Here is a 10,485-nt window from a genome sequence, read left to right on the forward strand (position 1 = left end):
TCCTTTGAAACCTATCATTAACCTACCTCTCAACCCTACAAAGATGCGATGAAGGACCCTTCATGAATTAGGCCCACCAAGACACGCATCGTCTCGTCGTTTTCTCGCAACCTGAAACTGGAATTTAGCATTTAACCTGCAAAAATGTGACCAAATCATTTCGCTGCTTCGTAACCCGAACTTGAATGTTAGCCCAAACAATTGTGAAGCTGCGCATTTGACAACCAACCCATCCGATATGACTTCTCTAATGCATGAAACTGCATTGATTTGCTGTCATAAAAATGCAAAAATTGCACCATTGAATGCCCAAAAATGACATAACTTATCCCATGGAAGATGTCTCTGATCGATTCTCTGTGATGGGATAAATGGTGACAAAAATGTCCACATTAATTTTTTAATTGAAAAAAAAAACTAAATCCCTAGAAAAATTTCAAGTAACCAATCAAAAAAAAGAAATTAGAATTAATAATTAGTTAAAAAATAAATGTATTTTTAAACCTTAATACTTTAGTAATTTTATCATTAAACTATTTAAATGTAGAACCACTGAAAACATTAGTTCTCGATACTAATACTAAATATTTATTTTTCAAATATAAATAAATTTAAAAAACAATAAAAACAAAAATCTTTCTAGCACACCAATTTTTAAAATTCAAATATAATAAGTATATTAAATTTTTAAAAATTAGATTTCAACCAGTAATCACGTTCCATAACATAGTTGGGTTTGAATGCAAGTATTGACAAATACTAACCCAAAAAACAAATGTATTAACAAATTCTAACAATAAGAATAATAGACTAAAATGGAGCATTTGAAATGCATACGGATAAGGCTAGATTAAAACTAGCTTATATATATATATATATATATATATATATATATATATATATATATATATATATATATATATATATATATATATATATATATATATATATATATATATATATATATATATATATATATATATATATATATATATATATATATATATTACACCGAGAGTAATCGTTCTCGAGGCGCCTATTTTTATTTAATCCCAAGGTTATTTTATAATTGGGATTTATGAAAAAAAATAGGCGCCTCGAGAACGATTACTCTCGGCGTAATATATATATATATATATATATATATATATATATATATATATATATATATATATATATATATATATATATATATATATATATATATATATATATATATATATATATATATATATATATATATATATATATATAAGCTAGTAGCAGTCGTGGCGCAACAGATAAATTATTTTTTAATTTTTCTTTTTTGATCTGGTTAGTATTGATTTATTTTTTTCTTTTTAAATTTAGTTGTATAAATTTACTATAAAATTTTAGTCATATAAACTTAGTATAAAATCATTCTTCAACATTTTTTTTTAAAATTCTATATATATTGTTTATTTGCATCACTTTGATTCAATCTTATTTTAAGGATATTATTAGGTAAATTGTTATATTTAAGAGTAGAGTTATGGTTAGGGTTAGGGTTAGAAATAGGGTTAGGGTTAGCATTAAGATTTAAATTAGGGTTAGGTTTACAATTAGAGCTAGAGTTAGGGTTAGGATTAGAGTTACAATTAGAGTTAGAGTTATGGTTAGGGCTAGGGCAAGGGCTATTTTAGGATTATGACTATTTTTAGGGTTAGAGTTAGGGTTAGGTTTAGAATTAGAGTTTTGAATCAGGGTTAAGGTTAGAGTTAGGGTTAAGGTTTTAATGAAGACTAAAGTAAAGGTTAGGGTTAGCATTAATATTTAAATTAGGGTTAGGGTTAGGATTTTAATTAGAATTAGGGTTAGGGTTACAATTAGAGCCAAAGTTAGGGTCAGGATTAGAGTTACAAATAGAGTTAGAGTTGTGGTTAGGGTTATTTTAGGATTATGACTATTGTTAGGATTAGAGTTAGGGTTAGGTTTAGAATTAGAGTTTTGAATTAGGGTTAAGGTTAGAGTTAGGTTTAGGATTTTTGTCAAGATTAAAGTAAGCGTTAAGGTTAAAGTTAGATTTTTGAGTTAGGGTTAAGGTTAGAGTTAGAGTTTTGAGTCAGGGTTAAGGTTAGAGTTAGGGTTTTAGTGAAGATTAAACAAAGGGATATGGTTAGGATTAGAGTCTAATTATGGTAGAGTTAGATTTATAGTTAGAATTAGAGTTAGGGGTATGATTGGGTTAAGGATTAGGGTCAGTGTTAGTGTTAGGGTTGGAATTAGAGTTAGGGTCAGGGTTGGAGATAGGTGTATAGAAAGGGTTAGGGTTAGAGTTAGCTTTAGGGTTAAAATAATTTTTAGGGGTAGAGTTAAAGTCCAATTATGGTAGAGTTAGATTTAGGACCACAATTAGAGGTAGAGGTAGGCTTATAGTTAGGGTTAGGGTTAGGGTTGGAGTTACAAAGACATTTAATATTATGATTAGGGTTAAAATAATTGCTAGGGTTAGAGTTAAAGTCCAATTATGGTAGAGTTAGATTTAGGGCTACAATTAGAGGTAGGGGGAGGGTTACAGTCAGGGTTACAGTTAGGGTTAGAGTTTCAAAAAGATTAAATATTATGATTAGGGTTAATGTTAGAGTTAGGGTTAACGTTAGAGTTTTGAGTCAACTTTAAGGATAGATTTAGGGTTAGGGCTAGGGCTAATATTAAAGTACAATTATGGTAGAGTTAGATTCGCGGTTAGAGTTTGGGGTACAGTAGGGTTTCGGTTATGGTTATGATTATGGTTGGAGTTAGAGAAAGGGGTAGAGAAAGGATTAGATTTAGGGTTATGGTTAGTGTTAGTTTTACATATTGAGTTAGGGATATGTATAGAGTTACATCAGGGTTAAGGTTAAGATACGAATTTGAGTCAAGGTTAAGTTTAGAATTAAGGTTAGGGTTAGGGTTAGGGTTTCAGTCAGCATTAAAGTTAGGGTTAGGGTTAGGGTTATATTATAATTATGGTAGAGTTATATTTAGAGTTAGAGTTAGGGGTAGGGGTAGGGTTAGTGTTAGTGTTAGGATTAGAGTTAGGGTTAAGGTTAGGGTTAGGATTGGAGTTAAGGTTAGGGTTAGGATTGGAGTTAGGGTTAGGGTTAGGGTTAGAGATAGGGTCAAGGTTAAGTTTATCATTACAATTAGGGTTAGAGATAAGGGTACATAAAAGGTTAGGGTAGGGGTTAGGGTTAGGATTAGGTTTATGGTTAGAATCTGAGTTAGGGTTATAGTTTGAGTTAGGGGTAGACAAAGCATTAGAATTATGGTTAGGATTAGAGTTAGGGGAGAAGTAGGACCACGGTCAAAGTTACGGTTATTGTTATGTTTAGAATTACATTTAGGAGGGTAGCTCGTTCTCCTTACACGTGCCTATTAGCATAATAGAACAATATAAGGATTAAAAGTTCCTTATGTAGTTTTATAACTTTATTAGTTACATTTATAAATATACAATTAATTAATGTTAATTATGCTTAGCATGAATAGTGTACAATGAAGGAGTACTAAACATTATTGAGGTAATGATTACACTTAAAATGAGTATAAAATGAATATTATGCTTTAGAGTGGGTTAATAGTTAGAAATAACACATCAATTTTATACATAATTTAATGATCGACATATTAATGATATATCTCATGTAAAATCTTTAATAATACAAAAAAAAAGGTCAACAAAAAGCATTTCAAATATTTGGAAGTATAGTTGAGAAGAATTTGAGATAAAAAGTTAAATCATTTATTTATTATTTCGATACATAGATGGAAGGAGAATAATATCTCCTAGTACAATTATCTGGATAAAGTAATAAGTGAAGATTTGAAAAATGTGAAATCATCATATGGACCATGTGTATAGCTCTCCATAATGATGTAAGTACATCACATATTCTTCAGATATTAAAATTGTATTACGACCTTTGTTTGTAATATGATCATCATAGACCTCTTTCATCATGGATGGAAACGCATCTACTTTTGTAGATGTGTTGCGTACATATTTGGCAACATCTTCCATCTCCATTATCTCTATCTCTTGTACATGATCAATAGATAAAGCTGCATTCTGAAGTGCTTCTACCATAGTTGTACAACACTATTTAATTATGCGTGCACACTTCTGAAACTCTGTCTCAAAAAAATGATTTGACTGTACAGAAGAAGTTGGGCTAGTGTTGACAATGCTTGATTGTGTATTAGAGGCTTCCATGCCTGAAAAAATGATGGAAAACAATTTAGATAGCATCATCACGAATAAAAAAAGAAGAACAAATGTATACTTAATGAGAGGTATATAAATTTTAAATGAATAATGGTTTTGAAAAAATTGAACAGGTCACTTAGTACAATCAAGTATGGAGAAAATGAATATAAAAACCAAATTGTACTAAAATTTGTAATGAAACTTTGAGTATTGAAACATGGTAATATTATGACCATTCATGGATACTGAAGAATAGACAAACATAGATTTGAAATATCGAGTAGCAATGTATTGGTTGAAAGTCATGAAGCAAAAACATTATGATTTATTTCAATTGGACAATGTCTTTATGATTAGAATTAATATTATAACCTTAATTTGAGGACCCAAGTGATGATCATAGTTAAATTTACAAATTAGAGAATTAGTAAAATGAAATATCAGCCTAATGGAACTTGCAACCATTAAAATGTACAAATAATAAGGTTTTCATGTCAGATTGAGCATATCCAATTATAGTTTTCATTAACTGTGGAATATGGAGTATCAATGTGCATAATAAGAATAACAGCATAATAGTTGACGATGATGATCACATAATGTAGTAGAACAAATAAATCTTTATTATTAAATAATATGTCTAAAAGCATCAATGATTTTCAAGATTTCTCAGTCTACATTCTTGTGCTTTTCTCTTTGAAAGTTGTTTCCCACTTTTCATTTTCTCATAGCGGTCATATGTAAAAGGTGGCATTATCCTCAAACCTTCGAGTGACTTAACACGAGATATGGCCACAAATGTCAATCCTACTCTTTCTCTTGGACCTATGTCAATTGTGGCTTTTGAAAGAGTGAGCCCTTGAGATTTGTGAATAGTCAACGCCCATGCCAACCTTAGTGGTAGTTGGAAGGTCCTACCCCTCTGCAGTGGTGCTATTGGTATTATGTTTGGATGGTGATCATCAAATGGTACTCCAGAGTAATTATCAAATTGAACTGTAACATATGCTGGTGGCTCAGGTGGAGCAGTTCTTGGTTTGTAGACAATATTTCTGATATATCCCAATGATCCATTCACAAGACCAGCTTCTATCCATAGATTTGTAGTCAACATTACTCTTGCATTGTTACTAATCAATAACTCAATATCAAGTTCTTCGCTTGATAATTCTTCATTTCGATTACCATTGCTTGACTTGGTTGCAAGGCTACGTGCAACTGGATGTCTTAAAGAATACAACATCCTCATGTTATGGTTATGAACATTGTCATTTGTAGAGAATAAATGCACTGCCTTATCAAAATCATCATTGCTTACAACATCTAACCTTATAGGTGTTCGTGTCATAAGCAAGTTCCAGTCATCTATTTGTGGATTTGCATCTCTGACATTTGTGAGAAGCTGACGAAATCTTTGTTGTTGGATATTTTCTCCATCTTGCCTAAATACTTTATCTAGTGTAACCACTATCTTGAATTCTTGCCATAATAACTTTGCCCGCCTATTGCTATCATATGCTGGTTTATCATTAACAGGAGGTAATTGCCCCAAATCACCAACTAAAATAATAGATACACCTGAAAGATAGTTGCAAAATTTTTAGTTATGCACATAAAGTGAAATCAAAAGGTATACATTCTATATGACTAATCTTAATAAGAATCAGAAGACATTAATAACACCATGTGATGTATGGAAAGGGATACCTCCAAAGCTTATGTGTGCTTTATGCGGGAAGGCTTCTCTAAGTCGACTATCTATATTTTCCAGCATGTTTTGGCCAATGAAGCTCATTTCATCAATCAATATATATTTGATATTTTCCATCTCTTGTTGAAAGCTTGTAAGTCTTGTCCCTTGTAGTTGGGAAAAATCTGTAATTGGAATCCGCAACTTTGAATGAATCGTAGATGCTCCTATATTGAAAGCTGCAACTCCAGTTGGTGCAAGCAATAGAAGAGGAGAAGGATTTGCCATCGATGCCATCTGAAAAGATTGATTGATGGCGCCAATTAGATGAGACTTTCCTGTTCCTGTTGTTCCTTGAATTATCATAAATAAAGGATTTCCCACTTGATTGCTATGGTAGTGCTTCAGAATAATGTCAACTGCCTTTTGTTGCTTGTCACTAAGAGTTGTAAAATTTATAATATGAAACTTACTTGTATATTTCTTTGATGTGGATCATGTCTAGGATTCCATGCATGAATAATGGAGTCAAAATATCTCTCTGCAGTTTTTCGTTCATCCTCATTTGACCAATTAATAGTGTCCATATTTGGTGCCCCTTTGAGCCATAAGAAGCCATGAACATGAGGTGAACCACGATATTTCCACTCATATCTACACCAAAAGTCCTTTACTTTCATACCTTTTTGAAGTATTTCTTTCCTGAACATTGTATTCCTTAAGTGCATGTAATAAGTGACTATATGTGGATAGTCGATGATATTCTGCCTTCTCCATTTTTGAGCCTCTCATGGATCAGTAGGTGGTGTACCAGGCATTAGTGCATGCAAATCAGGCCATTGCATATCAGCTGCACTTAATGTGAAGAAAATTGTAGGTGTCCCAATCTGGTCAAGCAAGTCAGTTAATTCTGCTTTATTTTTTGCCCAATATGACCTTGTTCCTCTTAGAGTTGTTCTGAACCGCATTAGCCTATCTGCAAGATTATTACATGGAATATTCTCCATATGTTCACGTAATTCATTAATAGTTATTGGCATTTCATGAAAGCTCCTTTTTGCAAAAATAGATGCTGAACTTTGTGCACGATGTCTCATTACCATGTTTTGCACAAAATACCTAAACCGTGGATGTTTTCCAAAGCGATGATCCCTGTATTTGATCAAATGCTTTACAAATTCATGCAAGTATACTTGTCCCATTCTAAGCTCTAACCAATCACAACTTCCATCTGGAAATAATGTTGGGAAAGCCATATCCAACAACCCAGCTGTGACATACTCATTGATAGGTGATGCACCTATAGATGGCCACTCAATTAAATCAAACGAAACTGCATCAGGATTATTAACCCAAGCATGAATTAATTCCATTTCCCTTTGAGCATTAGGTGGCCTTGAAGCCATAGAGTTTGTGTGCTCAATTATATTACCTTCGTCTATCTCCATGAGAGGACCTAGGAATACAACTTCATTTGCATCAGAATCAAACTCCATGTGCACTGTCTTTAATCTATGAAAAATATTCTCATCTGTATTTGTAGGAAGGTCATTAAGAGCACTTTCATCTATCCTAACATCTACATAGAATTTATCATTTTCAACTTTGTATTTTAATGCTCTATACACATGATCTCTATTCACAGTAAAGTTATATCGTGTACCACGTTGATCCCTTCTTCGAACAATAATGATTGATAAATGATCAATTGTGTGTGGCAAGACTTTTGATAACTGTTCAATGTGCTGGGGAAAACTAATGGTATGTCCTTTATACTTATACTGACCGCCAGTTGCATGTGTAACTTGCAATATAGGATTTACACGTGCAATCAACATCTCTTCAACCTGAGTTAAATTTGCAAGCTCTAGTGGTTGACATCCCGGATCCATATTATTTGAAGATGAAAACCTATGAATTCCTGTCTCTTGACAACACCTATTACATATTGGACCCTCACTGGTGCGATATACTTTCATTCTTGCATATGACTCCTGACAAACATAACACATTTTTGGTGTTTTCAAACTATCTATCTAATATCTAAACTGCATTTGGAATCTTCTAAATTCAGATTGAAGCATACCATTTGGGTTGGGCATGTTTTCTCTCTCAGCTTCTAATTCATGATTCACATGGATTTGACTTCCATGTTGTGGTGTTTCTGGGACACGTTCTACAAATGGAGACCCTTCATACTCAACATTTAGTTGATTGTTTGCTTCTGTACGACGTTCATGTATGTCACTTGGTTGCACTTCAACATGTTGTACTTTAGATGTTTGTACATCTCGAAGGACCCTCTCAGAAGTACGTTGACGATTGTTTCTTTGTACATTTATGTGCTCTCTTTCATCATTCTCTAGTTGTGCAACTGACACTTCAGACCTTCTTCTACCATAACTTTGCTCGTTTATTTGATTTAATGTTATTCTTTGTTGTTCTCTTTCATTTTCTGTTTGTTGTTGTTGTTGTTGTTGTTGTTGACGTCTACGGTATTCTCTGCGATATTCTCTTTGATATTGCCTTTGGTATTCTCTTCTTGCCTCCTCTGATTCAAAATTTAACCTAGGTCTCACCATTAAGAATGTCAGGATAATCAAAAATACAGATCAACGTATTTATATAACTTTGTGTGTGACAGGTTCTTACCATTCTCCGTACAAGGTATTGTCCTCCAAGCATTAAAGAAGCCGGAGTATTTGGGGCAACAGCTACCCAGTCAATTAGGCACTGGCTACGGTGCAACATATTTGCCTCGTGTCATTTAGCCTTTCCAGCGTCTCCATTAGTTTATCTTTTGCAGCTCCGTATCCGTATCCGTATGTCTTGCGATCTGACAATAACTATCAAATCCATTGCACGTAGTAAAGATTGTTTTTAAATTTTCCTTCATATTTTTACTAAGGGTGGATAGTTTGGGTGCCGATAGTTTGTATGTGAAACTTCAAAAACCCTATATGTTACATTGTATATTACATACAACTTATATATTATTTATTTATTTTATTGTTGTATTAATATTATAAATAATAATATTAAGTAGATTTATTATGTCTTTTCTGTTATTTATTGTATTGTATTAATATAATATAATATAATTTTATATACATTAATAATTTATTTTAAAATTTTATTACTTTAATTTAAATATTTTGAATAAATTTAATTTTATAAGTAATAATAAATATATATAAGATAAATATGAATAATATAATTTATTAACTTATTTTATAATTCATTCAAATTAATAAAAACATATAAATTATGGTTTTAAAAGTTTAGTAGCATTTTTTTAAAAAAAAGACTTATACATTATATAAATATAAGATAAGGTAATTATTTCTTTATTAACTAATTTTGTAATTTTACTTTAAGTTATTTTAATATGTTTTATTTTAATTTTTTTTATTCTTGACAATTTTTTGATATTAAATATATGTGTTTTAAAAGTTGTTTGATTTAGTAACAATTTATATTGATTTAAAGTAAAATTGTCATGTTCTTGTATATAAAATATTCTTCAACCTAAAAATATAACAAATTTAATTAAATTAATTAAATTTTAAAATGAAAACAAAAATAACTTCTTAAATTAGGATAAAAAGTTTATACTAGGATGTTATCAATTATTATCATGTTAGTATTAATTCAATTTTTATTTAAGAGAGTTATTGATAGTTTACGTACAATTTAATTGATATCCGTCAATGAATTTTTACTTTTAGTTATTTACATTAAAATATCACTAAATAAATAAATAATATATAAGTTTAAAAAATATTATATTACATTTAGTTATTTAGTTACATTTAGTTATTTTACTTTACATCGTTATTTTACTTTACATCAATATAAATTGTTACTAAATATTTTTTAAGCTTTCTTTACTTTTCAAAAATTCACATTTCTGGGCTCGTAAGCAAATTTCTTTACATTGATATTTTCATAAACAGATTTGCATTCAATGAATTTGGAATTGTCATGGATTGGTAAGGAGATTTCTTTAGCTTTCTAGAATTTAGATCTATGGGTTCTCTTGATCATGTCTTGCTATTTGATGTTAAACCCATTACGCATGCCTCTTTTATACAGATCTTAAGAAATTTCTGAAAACTAGATAGATAACTCTTTATTATAGGCAGATTTCAACAATATTTAATATTTTTCACTTCTTTATCCTTATCTAATTTATTGAGACATTTCTATATTATGTTAGCTAGTCTGAGTTGACATTATATTCAAAGGAGAAGCTAAAGGATACTGTTATCCTCTAGAACAAAATGTATCTTTTGATTTTTAAAAATTTATTTCAAACAATAGATTTTTATGAGAATTATAGAGTGAATTCATATTCATTAATAACTAAATATAAATAAATAACTAAATGTAATATAATAATTTTTAAAATTATATATTATTTATTTATTTTATTGATATTTTAATGTAAATAACTAAAAGTAAAGATTCATTAAGGATACGTAAACTATCAATTACTCTCTTAAATAAAATTTGAATTAACACTAATATGTTAATAATTGATAACATCCTAACATAAACTTTTTATCCTAATTTAAGAAGTTAT

The sequence above is a fragment of the Cupressus sempervirens genome, chromosome 2, assembly GCF_028749045.1.
Source record: "Cupressus sempervirens isolate cs-2001-9-10 chromosome 2, ASM2874904v1, whole genome shotgun sequence".
Classification (NCBI taxonomy): domain Eukaryota; kingdom Viridiplantae; phylum Streptophyta; class Pinopsida; order Cupressales; family Cupressaceae; genus Cupressus; species Cupressus sempervirens.